At 37.8% G+C, this 20053-nt stretch overlaps 1 protein-coding gene and 1 long non-coding RNA gene across 2 annotated transcripts in view; one reads left to right on the forward strand and one right to left on the reverse strand.

Annotated features, from left to right (window-relative positions):
• Tre1 (Trapped in endoderm 1) overlaps window positions 1-20053 on the reverse strand; it is a 348474-nt gene that overhangs the window by 190377 nt on the left and 138044 nt on the right. The window lies entirely within an intron of this gene.
• LOC142228553 (uncharacterized) lies at window positions 19374-19799 on the forward strand. Its single transcript, XR_012720205.1, has 2 exons — window positions 19374-19496; window positions 19562-19799. It is a non-coding gene; the product is annotated as an uncharacterized LOC142228553 (long non-coding RNA).

The following is a 20053-nucleotide window of genomic DNA, read 5'->3' on the forward strand; positions in this document are numbered from 1 at the left end:
ATTACGTACGTGAAAAAATTGATATCAAATATATTTCTACTAACGAAAACGCAGCTGATATCTTCACTAAAGTATTGGGCAAGCAACTACATTTCCAGAATTGTAAACTTTTAAATATTGCTATGTAGTTTTTGTTGTTTGAAATCATTTGACTTGAGGGGGCGATTGTTGTAATTTAGTACTCTTCAATTCAAATACTTTGTTAATTTTTAGTCATAAGGCCGGTATGCACCTCTAGCGAAATTTTCGGTAGCAAAAATTTATTTAAGTCTACAACAAAAAAAAAACAGGGCTGTGTACACAAATTTTAAAACAGCTAATCGCTTTTAAAAATTGTTAATATATGTTCCAAATATTCCTCAAATAAATTGTTTATTATTTACAGACCTTTTAAAACTTTTACGCACACAATGATTGTAATAAATTAAATGTTTGCTGCCAAAATATGCTTTTAACAACCCTGTTATTTTCATTAGAGGTGCGTACCAGCTTACGAAATTAAACGCTACCGAAAATTTCGTTAGCATAAATATCAATGCATTTCTTATGGGAATGAAATTTTTCGCTAGAGGTGCATACCGGCCTATAGCAATCTTTGCATTTTTGGTCTAAGGAATTCGTCAATCGTTATCTTACGAAGAGGCTCTTTGCGACTCTGGTTAGAAAGATATTGGATTATGAATGTGTTGTCTTGTCACCGAGTTATCGTTGTTCTATTGATCGTATTGAATCTGTACAAAAGCAGTTTCTTATTTTTGTTTTGAGGAGGCTTGGCAGGAATAATTTATACGAGTTTCCTACATATTCTAGTCGTTTAATGTTAATTGATCTTCCATCTCTTGAACGTAGAAGGTTTATGCACGGTATTTTGTTTCTCACTAAACTTATTAATGGAGACTCTGATTCACACTACTTAACATCGAGAATTTGCTATAATGTTCCAAATTGTGTAACTAAAAACATTGTATTCTTAGAGGCAGAATTTTGCAGACATAACTATGAATTATTTAATCCACTTAATGGTTTGTGTAAAAACTATAATTCGATCTATTCATCGATTTCTTTATTTCGAATTGACTTTTGTCACGGAATCAATTAATTGTGTGATTGAATCAATTAAAAACGTGATTGTTTTTTGACATAAAATTCAATCAATGTTTTAATTGAATCAATTAAAATTTTGATTAATTTCGCTACAAAAAAACAATCACCTATTTAATTGATTCTATTAAATAATTAATTGATGTTGGCAATAAATTTCAATCAAAAAAATTATATATTACGCTCCCTAAATCTTATTTAGTTTTATATAATTTTTTATCAAACCTTTACCACATGGGCATTTGTTGTTGCACACTTTATTTATTTCAACCCTTTGCTAAGATTTGTTGCGTTCAAAATATGTATGCATTTCGACGCAGCAGCGTTACCGTTGGCAATTTTCAAAACGTGGCACAAAAAGTGGCAAACGTCTAAAAAAGGTTTTTTGAAAAGTGGCACATTTTTTTAATTAACTTATACCAAAAAAATAAAATAAATACTGCTATGAGGTAAAGTTAATATATTTTATTGAAAAACAAATGCTCTTCTTTTTAAGCATTTATAAAATCATCGGGTCTTTTAATTATATCTTTAAATTCATTTCATTGTATTATTAAATTTTTGTCATTTATGTACATTCATGATAAAATTTGAGCAAAATTTTAGGGTAACATTTTAGAGTGTAAGTTTTAACTGTGATTTGGCTTCGTGGTCTACTTTTTTAATATACAAATAATTTTTATAGTCGATATCTGCTAGATCACTAATTGCGATTAAGCTATTATTTAAAAAATTTATGTATATTTGTAATATAATATTTTATGTTAAATATATTATATATCAGAATTATAGTCTGTCGAAACTTTTTTAACTGATGTCTCATGGGATCTATCATAAATTATTCTTTACGGTCGCAATACAAACCTTAAACATTTTCTTAAAGGGTGATACGGTCAAAATTTGGTCAATATAAACTTGACGTATATCTTTCAAGTTTGCATTTAAAAAACCTGAACACCCCTCATTTTGAAGGTGTGTGTGTGTGTAGAATGTTGCTCCTATTTTGATTTTGGAATTCACTCTTCAGTTGTCAAAATGCCGTCCAAGCAAGAAGAGCAGCGTATCAAAATTTTGCTCGCGCATCGCGAAAATCCGAGCTACTCGCACGCAAAGCTGGCAAAATCAACCGTTACAAATGTAATTAAAGTGTTTGGGGAACGTTTGTCGACAGCCAGGAAGTCTGGATCGGGGGGAAATCGAAAACCGGAAGCCGCTGAGACGACAAAGAGAGTTGCCGGTAGTTTCAAGCGAAACCCTAACCTCTCTCTCCGAGATGCCGCAAATAAGCTGGGTGTATCGTCTACAACCGTGCATCGAGCCAAAAAACGAGCAGGACTATCGACTTACAAGAAGGTAGTGACTCCAAATCGCGATGATAAATGGACGACGAAACCTACGTTAAAGCCGACTACAAGCAGCTTCCGGGACAGGAGTTTTATACGGCAAAAGGAAGGGGAAAGGTAGCAGATATTTTCAAGCACATAAAACCGTCAAAGTTCGCAAAGAAATATCTGGTTTGGCAAGCCATCTGTACCTGTGGCTTGAAAAGCAGCATTTTCATTGCTTCCGGGACTGTCAACCAAGAAATTTATGTGAAAGAGTGTTTGAATTAACGTCAGCTGCCTTTCCTGAAGAAACACGGTTGTTCCGTACTGTTTTGGTCGGATTTGGCATCTTGCCATTACGGTAAAAAGGCCATGGAGTGGTATGTCGCCAACAACGTGCAGGTGGTTCCCAAGGACAAGAACCCTCCCAACACGCCAGAGCTCCGCCCAATTGAGAAATACTGGGCTATTGTCAAGCGGAACCTAAAGAAGACCAAAAAAACTGCTAAGGACGAGCAGCAGTTCAAGGCAAACTGGCTTTCTGCGGCGAAGAAGGTGGACAAGGTGGCTGTACTAAATCTGATGGCAGGTGTCAAGCATGAGGCCCGGCAATTCGGATTTGGAAAAGCGAAAGCCTAACTGAATATTTTTCCTGAATTTTATACTAATTGATCTTGAAAAAGAAATTTAATTTGATTTTTTAAATAAACGATTTCACCGATTTACACACGTATTCCCTTGAGCAAATTTTGACCGTATCACCCTTTAATTATCATAGAAACGATATTTAACGCCACAATAAATTTTGACATATTTTTACCAATCTAAATTGAATCATAACCGTTCACATATAATAAGTAATGAACTATAGCTGTTTATCGTTGGTGCACAAAAAACAAAACTTTTGAAAAAGTGGCACTGACACTTACCTTCCTACTCTTTGTATTTCTTTTGATTCCTATAGTCGGGATATTACGTTTCCTAATTCTACTCGTAAGATACAATTGGATCTTAGAAAATCTGAAATAATAGGACTTAAAGGTGCTCTTAGCCGTGTGGATTGGTTATTTGATTGCTATAATATAGTCTCTCAAGTTTCTGGTTTTTATGATATTTTTGACGATGTGATGAGGACTTTCGTTCCCTTATCTAATAAACAGTCGGATCTTGTACCCCCTTGGTTTACGAAGGAACTTCATCGTGTTCGTAACATAGGAAATAGGATGTACAAGAAATTTCTTATAAGTGGCAAGTCTATTGATTTTCTTAACTACTCAGTTGCTAGATCCAATTTCGTCAGTCTCAACAAGAATTGCTATGAAAATTATTTGAGTAAAATGCGCTGAATTTCAAACTTAAGAGTTTTTATAATTTCGTTAATTCGAAAAGAAGGACACGAGCATTTTCTAGTTTCATGAGATATAGGGACACAGATTCTAATGATGAGAGAGTGATTGCTGATAGGTTCGCCAATTATTTTAAGGAGTCCTATGTTGATATTTCGATTGTTGGATCGGAGTATCCATATTTCATTCCTTCTATTACTATATTTTCCCATGTTAAGTTGACGGAAACTGAAGTTCTTAACGAATTAAGATCCATGCCTGTAAATTATTGCCCTGAGCCTGATGGTATATCTTCTTTCATCCTGAAAGAATGTGCAGATCTCTTATATATTCCTCTGCCGCGTCTGTTTAACTTATCTTTGAGGGATGGTAGCTTCCCAGACATATGGAAAATTTGTTATGTCACTCCCTTGTTCAAGAAAGGTAGCAGAACTGACATTGGGAATTACAGATGTATTGGTAAGTTAAGTGTTATACCTAAACTGTTTGAGCTTTTGGAAACTAGGAGAATTTCGTGCTGCCTTTCTAATATTATATTAGGATGACAACATGGTTTTATGAGAGGTAAGTCTACTGTGACTAATTTGCTTGAATTTGTTGGACATGTGTTCGATCATTCTCTCAAAGACGTCAACAGGATGTGCTCTATACGGATTTCAGCAAGACATTCGACGTAGTGAATCATAGGCTGCTATTGTACAAATTAGATATTTTGGGATTTCCACCTATTCTTTTCCACTGGATCGATTCATACTTGCATGGTAGAGCTCAGAGAGTTGCATTTAAAGATAATTTATCTACGCTTATACCTGTGACATCTGGTGTTCCCCAGGACCGGTTCTTTTTAATCTATATTTGAACGATCTTCCATCGGTTATCGTATCATCGAGGATATTGATGTTCGCCGATGATGTTAAAGGGTGATACGGTCAAAATTTGCTCAAGGGAAAACGCGTGTAAATCGGTGAAATCGTTTATATAAAAAATCAAATTAAATTTCTTTTTCAAGTTCAATTAGTATAAAATTCAGGAAAAATATTCAGTTAGGCTTTCGCTTTTCCAAATACGAATTGTCAGGCCTCACTCTTGACACCTGCCATCAGATTTTGTACAGCCACTTTGTGCACCTTCTTCGCCGCAGAAAGCCAGTTTGCCTTGAACTACTGCTCGTCCTTAGCAGTTTTTTTGGCCTTCTTTAGGTTCCGCTTGACAATAGCCCAGTATTTCTCAATTGGGCGGAGCTCTGGCGTGTTGGGAGGGTTCTTGTCCTTGGGAATCACCTGCACGTTGTTGGCGGCGTACCACTCCATGGCCTTTTTACCGTAATGGCAAGATGCCAAATCCGGCCAAAACAATATGGAACAACCGTGTTTCTTCAGGAAAGGCAGCAGACGTTTATTCAAACACTCTTTCACGTAAATTTCTTGGCTGACAGTCCCGGAAGCTATGAAAATGCTGCTTTTCAAGCCACAGTCAAACTTCGTCAGCATCGTCGTGTACAGCCTCCGGGATCGCGCTTTGGCCGTCGTATTTTGTTTATCATCGCGATTTGGAGTCACTACCTTCTTGTAAGTCGATAGTCCGGCTCGTTTTTTGGCTCGATGCACTGTTGTAGACGATACACCCAGCTTATTTGCGGCATCTCGGAGAGAGAGGTTAGGGTTTCGCTTGAAACTACCGGCAACTCTCTTTGTCGTCTCAGCGACTTCCGGTTTTCGATTTCCCCCCGATCCAGACTTCCGGCTGTCGACAAATGTTCCCCAAACACTTTAATTACATTTGTTACGGTTGATTTGGCAACTTTTAGCGATTTTGCCAGCTTTGCGTGCGAGTAGCTCGGATTTTCGCGATGCGCGAGCAAAATTTTGACACGCTGCTCTTCTTGCTTGGACGGCATTTTGACAACTGAAGAGTGAATTCCAACATCAAAACAGGAGCAACATTCTACACACACACACACCTTCGAAATGAGGGGTGTTCAGGTTTTTTTAAATGGAAACCGTATCACCCTTCAAGCTGCTTCTTTCATTTGATAATGTACTTCGATTCAATGATTTAGGTATTTTGTTTGATTCCAGATTTGACTTTGGTCCTCATATTGAAGGATGTGTTAATAAAGCAACTGGTGTTTTGGGTTTCATTACGAGATGGTGTTGTAATTTAGTACTCTTCAATTCAAATACTTTGTTACTTTGTCAATTTTTTTAGTCATAGCTATCTTTGCATTTTTGGTTGAAAAATGTTTTTCTGTATTTGAAATTTTCAATTTTTTTTATTCTCTTGTTTTTGTATTACCAATAAACGTTCATATATTTAATTTGTACACCACATCAATTTTATTTGGGAACTTTTGGAGTCACGCATTTTTCTGCTGCGTGGAATACTAAATAAAGAAAACAAGTATAAAGGGTCGTAAGTTCGGCCAGGCCGAATCTTATGTACCCTCCACCATGGATTGCGTAGAAACTCCTACGAAAGACTGTCATCCACAATCAAAATACTTGGGTTGTGGTATCTTAAAACTTCTTAACATCGTTTTCTAAATTGTGAGTTTAGACACAATTATATTAGACAAAAAAGTTATGTATAGTTAAGTCTACAAATAATTACGAATTGATATGGACTTTTTGCACGGTACGTAGAGAGCCAGAATTGAAATATGGGGGTCGCTTATATGGGGGCTATACAATTATGAACTTGATATGGACCAATTTTTGTGTGATTGGAAATCGATTTATCTGAGGGATATATATAACTATAGACCGATATGCAACTAGTTAGGCATGGTTGTTAACGACCATATTTATACTAGCACAATGTACCAAATTTCAACTCACTCGGATCAAATTTGCTCCTCCAAGAGGCTCCAAAACCAAATCTCGGGATCGGTTTATATGGGGCTATATATGATTATGGACTGATATGGACCCCTTTTGGCATGGTTGTTAAATATCATATACGATCACCACGTACCAAATTTCAAGCAGATCGGATGAATTTTGCTTCTCCAAAAGGCACCGGAGGTCAAATCTGGGGATCGGTTTATATGGGAGCTATATATAATTATGGGCTGATAGGAACCAATTCCTGCATGGTTGTTGGATACCATATACTAACATCACGTACCAAATATCAACCGAATGGGAAGAATTTTGCTCTTCCAAGGGGCTCTGGAGGTTAAATCTGGGGATCGGTTTAAATGGGGCCTATATATAATTATGGACCGATTTCGACCAATTTTTGCATGGGAGTTTGAGGCCATATATAACACCATGTACAAAATTTCAACTGAATCAGATGAATTTTGGTCTTCCAAGAGGCTCCGGAGGTCAAATCTGGTGATCGGTTTATATGGGGGCTATATATAATTATGGACCGATGTGGACCAATTATGGCATGGTTGTTAGAGACCATATACTAACACCATGTACCAAATTTCAGCCGGATCGGATGAAATTTGCTTCTCTTAGAGGCCTCGCAAGCCAAATCGGGGGATCGGTTTATATGGGGGCTATATATAATTATGGACCGATGTGGACCAATTTGTGCATGGTTGTTAGAGACCATATACCAACACCATGTACCAAATTTCGGCCGTACCGGATGAAATTTGCTTCTCTTAGAGGCCTCGCAAGCCAAATCGGGGATCGGTTTATATGGGGGCTATATATAATTATGGACCGATGTGGACCAGTTTTTGCATGGTTGTTAGAGACCATATACTAAAACCATGTACCAAATTTCGGCCGTACCGGTTGAAATTTGCTTCTCTTAGAGGCCTCGCAAGCCAAATCGGGGATCGGTTTATATGGGGGCTATATATAATTATGGACCGATGTGGACCAATTTTTGCATGGTTGTTAGAGACCATATACTAACACCATGTACCAAATTTCAGCCGGATCGGATAAAATTTGCTTCTCTTAGAGGTCTCGTAACCCAAATTTGGGGGTCCGTTTATATGGGGGCTATACGTAAAAGTGGACCGATATGGCCCATTTGCAATACCATCCGACCTACATCAATAACAACTACTTGTGCCAAGTTTCAAGTCGATAGCTTGTTTCGTTCGGAAGTTAGCGTGATTTCAACAGACGGACGGACGGACGGACATGCTTAGATCGACTCAGAATTTCACCACGACCCAGAATATATATACTTTATGGGGTCTTAGAGCAATATTTCGATGTGTTACAAACGGAATGACAAAGTTAATATACCCCCGTCCTATGGTGAAGGGTATAAAAATTCTACAAAGGTTTTGGGCCCAGATTTCTCCAGTTCTTAAATATTGCTTTGGAGTGTCTGAAGATTGGAAATCTGTGAAACAGAATCAAAATGGCTAATTCTATGGCTGGTATAGAAAAACTTAATGGTGAAAATTATGGAACGTGGTGTATCCAGGAAAAAGCTTATTGATAACGCTGGATTTATGGAATACAATTGAAACCGAATGTCCCGTGGATGTTGCTGAAAGGGCAATTTGGACAAACAATGATAAAAAGGCATTAGCGACGATAACTCTTTCAGTAAAGGCGAGCGAATTAATTCACATCAAGAATTGTGCAACTGCCAAAGAAGCGTGAGATACTCTTAATTCGTTATACAAGGCAGACACAGCATCTAGAAAGGTAAAGCTATTCAAAAAATTGGTTCGGTTCAAGTTCAGGCATGGTGAGAAATTTTCAGTGCAAATAAATGAGTTTTGTTCCACTATTGATGAGCTTAGGGAGATTGGCATTACATTGAATGATGATCTATTGACCATTCTGCTGCTCTGCAGTCTTCCAGATGAAATGGAAGGTTTTGTAATTGCTGTTGAAAGCAGAGACAAGCTGCCTACATACGATAATTTAATTTCCAAAATTGGAAGAAGAAACCCGTCAAGACGACAAATTACATATTACATAATGGAGAGACCGTTTTCGCCGCAAACTTCAAGAAAGGTAAATCCAATCATTACAAGGATTCAAACCATGGGAATAATAAAAAAATAGGATGGCAGTCAAGAAATAATTCCAATGAGAAAAAATCATCTTTAGCAAATATGAAATGTTTCCGGTGTGGTAAACTGGGACACATAAGATCTCAGTGTAAGAATGGAGACGTTGAAAAGAAAAATAATGACTTTGCGTGCTCATTATTTGGTAATCGGTCAAATATTGCTACATCGTGGATTCTGGATAGTGGGGCAATATCGCATATGTGTCGTAATAAAGAGTTTTTCTTACCATTGACAGAATCAAGATAGCAAATCATATTGGCATCAGGGGAGAACATATTTGCTGAAGGTATTGGAGATATAAAATTGCAGACTTTTACAACAACATTAACATTGCGAAATATATGGTATGTACCAAAACTTCATTCCAATTTCTTATCAATTACAAAGATTATCAATGCTGGTCATTCCGTGAATTTTAACGGAAATGGAGCTGAAATGAAAAGTGCGGATGGTTTTACAATTTTGAAGGCAAAATTGATGGACGACATGTTTATTGCTGAATTAAAGATGGATGTGGTCCAGACTGTAAATGTGGCTAATAATAAAGCAATAGCTCAAAATGACATAAGAGATTCGGTCACATAAATGTGAATGACATGCCAAATTAGCGTCAAAGAACATGGTTTCTGGATTAGACTTGAAGGTTCCAGATAATATATATTGTTTAACATGTGGAATTTGCAAAATTTCTGCAAAACCCTGTAAAGCTAAAGGCAGTATACAAACCAACGATATACTCGAATTGTTGCATATGGACATTTGCGGGCCTATGGATGTTCGTTCGATTGGTGGGTCTTTTTACTTCATGACCATCATAGATGATTTTTCTCGCTTTACATCAGTATATTTCCTAAGAAAGAAATCTGAAGCTTTTGAAGTCTTCGAAAATTTTACTGCGACCGCGGAGAAGCAGACAGGCCGCAAGATAAAGGTTGTTCGGAGCGACAACGGCAAAGAATTTGTTAATGTGAATTTTCAAGATTTTTTTGTCAAAGAAAGGTATAGTTCACCAGACAACTGTTTGTTATACTCCTCAACAAAATGGAGTAGCCGAAAGGGCGAATAGAACGCTAGTGGAGATGTCTAGGTGTATGTTGGAATCGTCTGGTTTACAACAAAATTTCTGGGGTGAGGCAATAAATACAGCCGTTTATATAAGAAAGAAAAGACTACTATTTCAACCGTCGAACGGAACGGACGTGTTTTTTAATAGCGGATAAAATCATCGTAATAAGTACCTACTACGAATTTCAAGTGTGGTGGGATATTAGGCCACCATGCAGAGAAATTCAAAGACATCCACTGGGTTGCTAACTTCAGGGCCCAGTGGACGGGTATCGACTGAAGTTATAAATTTGGGCAATGACTAAGAGTTAGGCCCAATTAGTCGACCTGTAGACGGGTCGACAGGTGGCGACAATTTGACAAGTCGGACCTTTTCCAAGGTAACGGCATCAAAAGGAGGTAATACCTCACGAAAGAGATTCAAAGAACGCAGAAATGCTTTGTTTATCCTAAAGAAATTAGGATCAGTCGACCCAAGCACGTTGTCGGCTAAACAAAGCGATTCCTTAAAATGGGCTCAAGGAATTCTTGAGGCTGGAAAAAGGGAACGATCACCGGATGAGCTGCCATCCTCCAAAAGGGATCAACGATCGTTTGCCTCAGTTGCTAAAGACAGCCTTGTGATGGCTATCATAAATAAAGGAGCATTGGACGGTATGGTTCCAAAGCAAAAATGGGGGGAAATTGAGAATGCTTTGTCTGGCGTCTACTCACAGGTGCTGGAAAAGTTTCCCGGTCCAGATCCTCGACACCAAGAGGCTGGTTGGTATCAAGGACGATTTAAGCTAGTCGCATTTGAGGACCAGAGGTCTATAGAATGTTTTAAAGCTGCTCTGATACTAATTGGTGAAGTTTGGGAAGGAGCTGCTCTAGAGTTAGTCGAGAAGAAAGACATACCGGCTAGACCAAGAGCACATGCGTGGATACCTGCAAACCCTCCTGACCCTGAATCTATTTTAAATAGACTGAAACAATGCAATCCAGATCTTCCAACAGCTGATTGGAAGGTTGGCCGTTTGGATGAAGTGGATGGGCCAAGACGGCATGCAGTGTTTATATTGAACACTCAGTCTTTGCCACATCTAGCAAAGTCCCAGGGCCGTGTATGTTATGGCTTTCATTATATCCAAATGAAGGTGTATAAAAACGATCAGCTAAAGGATTCAGAAATGGACAAGCCTCTGTCTGAATCAGAAGTAAGCGGATCCTCTTGCGAAGTCGAGGGGGATACCAAGACATTTGAAGACATGGATAGATACCGTATGCGTGAGGAGGCTTCTACTGCCTCAGAACTCACCAAAGTTGAACCTATGGTTATTGCGAGAGTCACCGATATCTCTGAAGAGGACATTCTTGATGACTCGATTGAAGCGGCTGATGTGACGGTTGTTGAAAATCTCGATGGTGCTACGGATCCTCCAGATAAATCTTCATCATTGTAAGGCTGCATGTGCTGCCTTAAAAGTTCTCCTGATGAAAGGGGACATAGATATAGTTCTTATTCAAGAACCATATGTTTATAAAAACAAAATATGTGAATTAAGTACTCCGGGGTTCAAACTATTTCAGTATACTGGTAATGATGTAAATCGAGCCTGTATAATTGCTAAAAACGAGCTCAATTTGTTTCTGCTTCCTTCAATGTGCAATACAGACACTGTCGTTGCAAGTTTAGAAATAGCCAAATGCAAATATTGGGTATCTTCGGTCTACATGGGACATGACAGGGAGATGCCTCCATATGCCGTTAAGACCTTAGTGGAGGAGTCACTGAAAACAAAGACGAAACTCATTATGGGATGCGATGCGAATGCACATCATAGTATATGGGGAAGTAGTGATACTAATGCAAGGGGAGAGTCGCTAATAGAGTTTATTTTGCGTACTAATCTGGTAGTTTGCAACAAGGGAGATGTCCCAACCTTTGTCACTAAAAACAGGCAAGAGGTTTTGGACATCACCTTGGCCTCGCAAGAACTGAATGAAATGATATCTGAGTGGCAGGTTTTAAGTGAACACAGCTTCTCAGATCATCGCTACATCAGTTTCAAATTTGATGTTCATATCACCAAGATCATATTTCCGCCAAATGTTAGGAAAGCTGACTGGAATAGGTATAGGGAATCGTTCAATATGATGGTACCGGAAATAACAGAGACAAATATGAGAAATGTGCAAGATATCGAACACGCAGTGGAGCGGATTACTAAGGCCTTCAACATCTCACTGAAAGCTGCATGCCCTAGAGGAAAGCCAAGGGGGAAACATCGACCACCATGGTGGTCTACGGAATTAAGTAATATGAGGAAATCCTGCAGGAAGCTCTTTAACAAGGCAAAGTCCACCAGAGCCCCTGAGGACTGGGACGCTTACAAGAAGAATCTGAGAGGATACAAGCGAGAACTGAGAAAGGCTCAGCATAACTCTTGGAATGCTTACTGCAGCAGTATTGAGAATACGTCCGAGGCTTCCAGACTACGGAAGGTTCTAGCATCCACCAACTCCGCTCCAGGTTTCATTAAAACATCGGAGGGCAATTGGACAATGTCCAGTGAGCAGACGCTGGAGGTACTATTGGACACACATTTTCCTGGAAATCAGACGGTTGAACCATGTACTGGCGGTGCCACAGTTGCTCAGCGGTCGTTTCCTGTCGAGGAAATTGTATCGGAAACTAGAATAAGATGGGCGCTAAATAGCTTTGGACCATTCAAATCCCCTGGACCTGATGGAATTACTCCGGCGGAGTTACAAGCTGTAACTGTCAAAATTATCCCCTGGTTGTCGGTGATATATAAAGGATGTATTAACTTATCATATATCCCAGGAAAGTGGAGGGAAACAAAAGTCGTTTTCATACCTAAAGCGGGAAAAGCCTCTCACTCGAGGGCGAAGGATTTCCGACCAATCAGCTTATCCTCATTCCTACTTAAGACTCTGGAGAGGATGATAGATATTTATCTTAGAACTAGCATCGATTCAAGTTTGTTCTCGAAACGACAGCATGCATACTCGAAGGGCAGGTCTACTGAGACCGCACTACATGAACTAGTCAGCTTTATTGAAAGCTCACTATCTGTCAAAGAATACACAATCGTGGCGTTTCTAGACATCGAAGGGGCGTTCAATAATGTCCATCCGAGCTCGATATTAAATGGACTGACAACTCTGAATGTTGATCCATGTATACTCAGGCTGTTAGACGAACTGCTAATGAAGAGACGTATTTCAGCCACACTAGGACAAGCAAACATACAAAAGTATGTGAACAGAGGCACTCCTCAAGGAGGAGTTCTATCACCTCTTCTTTGGAATGTTGCTATAAACGAACTTCTGGTTTCCCTAGAAAAAGAAAGGATACAAGTGGTGGCATACGCAGATGATGTGGCGCTAGCAGTCAGGGGAAAATTCCCATCAACAATTAGAGATATTATACAGAGAGCCCTCCGGATGACTGAGAAATGGGCGAAAGATAATGGTCTTGGGGTAAATCCTGCAAAGACAGAAATAGTCATGTACTGCAAAGATCGCAAAACTCCCACAGTTAGGCCCATTTCCTTAGGGGGTATTGAAATTCCCTTTAGGGAGTGTGCAAAATACCTTGGCGTTATTTTGGACAGGAAGCTGAACTTTAAGCTTAATATTGAAGAAAGGGCGAGGAAAGCAACGGTAGCTTTATACTCGTGCAAAAAGGCAATAGGGAAAAAGTGGGGACTGAAACCAAAAATTGTACATTGGCTATACACGGCAGTGGTTAGACCTATAATGCTATATGGTGTTGTAGTCTGGTGGCCGGCACTTCAGCAACCGACAGGTTTAGATAAAGTTCAGCGTATGGCGTGCTTGTGTATCTCAGGTGCATTCAGCAAGACAGGAACAAACTCCCTTAATGTCATACTGCATCTATTGCCTTTAGACATTTTGGCCAAACAGTCAGCTGCAACAACGGCTGTGCGGTTGCGCGAGCTATCGCTGTGGTCGGAAAAAAGTTACGGTCACAGTTCGGTCCTCAAAATAATGCCAGATGTGCCTAACGTAGTGGATTACACTTTGGCGAGTCCACTTTTCGACAAAAAGTTTGAGACTCTAATTCCCAACAGTGAGGCGTGGTGTACACGGACCCCGGGGAATAAAAGATATATAGATTTCTACACTGATGGCTCCAAATTGGATGGCCAAGTGGGTTTCGGAGTATATTCTAAAGATCTGGAACTTCGAATAGCGAAAAGATTACCTGATCACTGTAGTGTTTTTCAGGCTGAAATATTAGCAATAAGAGAGGTGGCGAATTGGCTGAGAAGTAATGTTCCAAAAAATGTGGGCATTAATATATATATATACTCAGACAGTCAACCTGCAATAAAATCCTTGGACTCTGTGTTCCTCAACTCGAAAACGGCCATCGATTGCCGCAAATCTCTCAATGAGATGGCTGAGCAGTACAATATTCACCTAATATGGGTGCCTGGCCATAGGCACATACCGGGGAACTGCGAAGCGGATGAGTTGGCAAGGCTAGGGACCACCTTACATATTCCAGGGGAACTAGAATTTGTTGGTATGCCCCTAGCTACCTGCAAGCTCATGCTGCGTGAGAAGGCTGTTATGATGGCAAATGTTCGATGGGAGAATTGCAAGGGCTGTAACGACACCAAGCAAATATGGCCCCATTTCAACTTAAACCGCACACTAGATATGCTAATGTTCTCGAGACGTCAGATATCACTCCTGATATCTGCTATAACGGGTCGCTGCCTGATAGGAGATTTTGCAAAAACTATTGGCGCGAAGTATAATGACTATTGTATGAGCTGTCATGATGCGGAGGAAAAAGAATCAATTAAACACCTCTTGTGTGAGTGTCCTGCATTTTGTGTAAAGCGCAAGCAACTTTTAGGAGCATATAGCTTCAGATTACTGGCGGATCTGGAAAACGTTAACTTAAGCAGTCTGCTAATATTTTTGGAACAATCTGGTTGGTTCAACAAAGAAAAATAATCAAGAAGGTTCAGCGGTTAAAACTAGAAGTGCCCATATGTAATAGGTACTTTTAGTTAATGTGGTATCACAATGGACTGAATAGTCTAAGTGAGCCTGAATCTTAATCGGGCTGCCACTTTAACCTAACCTTAACCTAACCTATATAAGAAATAGAGCTCCGACCAAAGCTTTAGGTGAGTGTACACCGTATGAGAAATGGAATGGAAGAAAACCGTCTGTGTCCCATTTCAAAACATTTGGCTGCGATGCTATTGTGTTACGCAAGGGTCCCAAATCTAAGGGAAGAAAAATTATGCCGAAAGGAATAAAAATGAAGTTTGTTGGTTATTCTACTACAACAATATCGATTGTGGGATACCGAATTAAAAAAACATTCAAATAGAATGTATTGTTTTATGAAGAGTTCTTTGAAAATATATCTGATGAGTCAGATAAATCTGAATTATTTTGTACAGAAATTTTGAAGAGGTCAAATTGTGAAGAAAATCAAGAGAGTAATAACGCTCAAGTAGTAGCATTTCCACCTGATTTACCTTCTTCTAATGATGTTTCACTGGAAGAAAATGTAGATTCTACAGCCTGTATGGAATGGTTCCGATGGTTCCGAATTGGATGAATCGGTCGTGGTTAATAATAAGAGGAAACGTAAATATAAAATACAAAAATCCGATCGAGTTCTGAGACCAAGATGTCGAAATGTTGAACTCAATAATAGAGAATCCCCAAACTATTGCAGAAGCTCTGAATTCCGAGAATTCCAGCAAATGGAATGAGGCAATGGTAAAGGAATACGAATCTTTGATCAAAAACAAAACTTGGACTCTCGTGGATCGGCCTAAAGGAAAGAATGTGATTGGGTGCAAATGGGTATTTGCCTTGAAACGCAATCCAGATGGTTCTGTTGAAAAGTACAAGGCCAGGCTTGTGGCGCATGGGTGCTCTCAGAAGTATAACGTGGATTATAAAGAAACTTTTTCTCCCGTTGTTAGACATTCTGTGATAAGATTATTCTTATCTACATTTAAAGGAAATTCTGGATATCTAAATTGCTTTGCAGACGGGGATCTGACTTGAATGATCGAAGATCCTACTCATGTTTTGTTTTGTTTATGGGAAATGATCCCGTCGCTTGGGAATCACGTAAGCAATCAGTGATCGCCTTAAACACGATGGAAGCTGAATATATTGCCCTTTGTCAAGCCACAAAAGAAGTTTGTTTCCATCGAGAGTTACTTAATGTGCTTGGTTTCCTCATCTATTTGGAAGATCCAACTACAATTCTTTGTGATAATCAGGGCGCTCAATTTTTAGTCAAGAATCCAACTGTTCAGAAGAGAAGCAAGCATATAGACATTCGATATCATTACGTACGTGAAAAAATTGATATCAAATATATTTCTACTAACGAAAACGCAGCTGATATCTTCACTAAAGTATTGGGCAAGCAACTATATTTCCAGAATTGTAAACTTTTAAATATTGCTATGTAGTTTTTGTTGTTTGAAATCATTTGACTTGAGGGGGCGATTGTTGTAATTTAGTACTCTTCAATTCAAATACTTTGTTAATTTTTAGTCATAAGGCCGGTATGCACCTCTAGCGAAATTTTCGGTAGCAAAAATTTATTTAAGTCTACAACAAAAAAAAAAAAAAACAGGGCTGTGTACACAAATTTTAAAACAGCTAATCGCTTTTAAAAATTGTTAATATATGTTCCAAATATTCCTCAAATAAATTGTTTATTATTTACAGACCTTTTAAAACTTTTACGCACACAATGATTGTAATAAATTAAATGTTTGCTGCCAAAATATGCTTTTGACAACCCTGTTATTTTCATTAGAGGTGCGTACCAGCTTACGAAATTAAACGCTACCGAAAATTTCGTTAGCATAAATATCAATGCATTTCTTATGGGAATGAAATTTTTCGCTAGAGGTGCATACCGGCCTATAGCAATCTTTGCATTTTTGGTTGAAAAATGTTTTTCTGTATTTGAAGTTTTCAAATTTTTTTTCATTCTCATGTTCATATATTTAAACGTTCATATATTTAATTTGTACACCACGTCAATTTTATTTGGAAACTTTTGGAGTCACGCATTTTTCTGCTGCGTGGAATACTAAATAAGAAGAAAAAGAAAAAAGAAAACAAAATTCTACAGATGGTCTAAGGAATTCGTCAATCGTTATCTTACGAATAGGCTCTTTGCGACTCTGGTTAGAAAGATATTGGATTATGAATGTGTTGTCTTGTCACCGAGTTATCGTTGTTCTATTGATCGTATTGAATCTGTACAAAAACAGTTTCTTATTTTTGCTTTGAGGAGGCTTGGCAGGAATAATTTATACGAGTTTCCTACATATTCTAGTCGTTTAATGTTAATTGATCTTCCATCACTTGAACGTAGAAGGTTTATGCACGGTATTTTGTTTCTCACTAAACTTATTAATGGAGACTCTGATTCACACTACTTAACATCGAGAATTTGCTATAATGTTCCAAATTGTGTAACTAAAAACATTGTATTCTTAGAGGCAGAATTTTGCAGACATAACTATGAATTATTTAATCCACTTAATGTTTTGTGTAAAAACTATAATTCGATCTATTCATCGATTTCTTTATTTCGAATTGACTTTTGTCACGGAATCAATTAATTGTGTGATTGAATCAATTAAAAACGTGATTGTTTTTTGACATAAAATTCAATCAATGCTTTAATTGAATCAATTAAAATTTTGATTAATTTCGCTACAAAAAAACAATCACCTATTTAATTGATTCTATTAAATAATTAATTGATGTTGGCAATAAATTTCAATCAAAAAAATTATATATTACGCTCCCTAAATCTTACTTAGTTTTATATAATTTTTTATCAAACCTTTACCACATGGGAATTCGTTGTTGCACACTTTATTTATTTCAAGAGTGTTTGAATTATTGAAAGAGTGTTTGAATTACGTCAGCTGCCTTTCCTGAAGAAACACGGTTGTTCCGTACTGTTTTGGCCGGATTTGGCATCTTGCCATTACGGTAAAAAGGCCATGGAGTGGTATGCCGCCAACAACGTGCAGAAGGTTCCCAAGGACAAGAACTCGCCAGAGCTCCGCCCAATTGAGAAATACTGGGCTATTGTCAAGCGGAACCTAAAGAAGACCAAAAAAACTGCTAAGGACGAACAGCAGTTCAAGGCAAACTGGCTTTCTGCGGCGAAGAAGGTGGACAAGGTGGACAAGGTGGCTGTACAAAATCTGATGGCAGGTATCAAGCGTGAGGCCCGGCAATTCGGATTTGGAAAAGCGAAAGCCTAACTGAATATTTTTCCTGAATTTTATACTAATTGAACTTGAAAAAGAAATTTAATTTGATTTTTTAAATAAACGATTTCACCGATTTACACGCGTTTTCCCTTGAGCAAATTTTGACCGTATCACCCTTTAATTATCATAGAAACGATATTTAACGCCACAATAAATTTTGACATATTTTTACCAATCTAAATTGAATAACCGTTCACATATAATAAGTAATGAACTATAGCTGTTTATCGTTGGTGCACAAAAAACAAAACTTTTGAAATAGTGGCAAACATTATTGGAAAGTGGCATAAAATCGGAAAAAGTATCTCATTTAGTGGCACAAAAGTGGCACCGGCAAAAAAAGTAGCAAATTTGCCACTAAAGTGACACAACGGTAACGCTGGAACGCAGCAGACAGAATGTCGCCAATCATGTTTTTCAATTTACGCGAAAAACAAAAACCCAACCGTTCGTTCCACAGACTGATCTCTCCATCATTCCACAGACTGATCTATCCATCATACGTTGCACAGTGGTTCCAAATCGCTTTTTTGGAAATAATTCTGCAACTTTTGGACGGATAAAGCTAACAATACAATTTTTTCTTTGTATGAAAACTGAGGTATTTTCCTCTAAGCATGCAATTTTGTGGATCCCTAGTGGGACACGGGCAGACCTGTAAGCATTGAAAGTTGGTCACCTCGGGGGTATGAAATTTTGTTTTAGCTGTCAACTCCGCAATTTTGAACGGATTTCCGATGATTTTTTCTTTGCTGTATAGAACTTGTCAAGCTCTTTTACTGTTCGCAAGATATGGGCCCACAATTTATTTTTTTGCAAAATTTTGGCAAAGTGGGTCAGTATTTTGAACCTAGAAGTTCCGTTTTGGAGTGGATTCGTATTTTGTTTTTTTTTTTTTTTTTAACTGCATTCCCTACAAAATTCCACAAATTTTAGAAGAAACCAATGTGTACCCATACACAGAAAAAATCAATTATTGGCATAATTGAATGAAAAAATTATATCAGGTGTGTACCTTTATCTAAATACCAGTTTTTCGTAAAATTTTTAAAATTCGCTGAAAACTTTAATAAAATATGTAAATGAATTCTTTCGTTGTATAAACTTATACACATCCTGAGTTGGGTCGTTCAAAAACTTGCGAATAAGCTTTGGAATATATATACAATTACATTCGTTCTATTTTGTTTTTACAATTAGGTCGTGTACACGTCAAATTGCCCTATTAATGGATATAAGCCGACTGTCAAAAATATGTGGCCTAGAGGAAAATGTGTTTACTTCGAAAACGGGGATTTCGTGCTTCAATTCTTCCCAGCAACAGAAGGTAAAATCACATAAAACTTTGAAATATTTTCGAAACTTTGAAATGAATAGATGTTTGCATTACAGAAGAGCAGGATGCCTAAACAAATCGCATATAAATGAGGAAGATTTGGGAAATTCCAGCAGGTGGTACAGATAATTCAAAAACTGTTTTTTCTTTGTGAGTTAGCCTTTTAAATATGTCGTTTATAATGAATATTCTGTATTTTTCTACCAAACATGTACTTCGCTGTATTTTCAATTATACATATTTTCAGAATTTCTTTTTCATAATAAAAAGCATAAAACCTTTTGTCAGAGTGTATTTGTATAATTTTCTTAAATTAATATAGATTATATAGTACAAAGATTGTATTGATTAACATCGTAATAAACACAATTACGATAGTAATTGTATAGGTTACAAAATTCTATAAACATTGTACTCAGTTCAATTACGACTGTAATTGAAAACACTTTATATACTTCAAATACTAATGTATTTGGATTGAGTACTATGTCATTTAAATATGTTGACAAATTCCAATTACATTTATACTCAACGCAAATATTACTTCA

This window comes from Haematobia irritans, chromosome 3 (assembly GCF_050003625.1).
Source record: "Haematobia irritans isolate KBUSLIRL chromosome 3, ASM5000362v1, whole genome shotgun sequence".
Taxonomy (NCBI): domain Eukaryota; kingdom Metazoa; phylum Arthropoda; class Insecta; order Diptera; family Muscidae; genus Haematobia; species Haematobia irritans.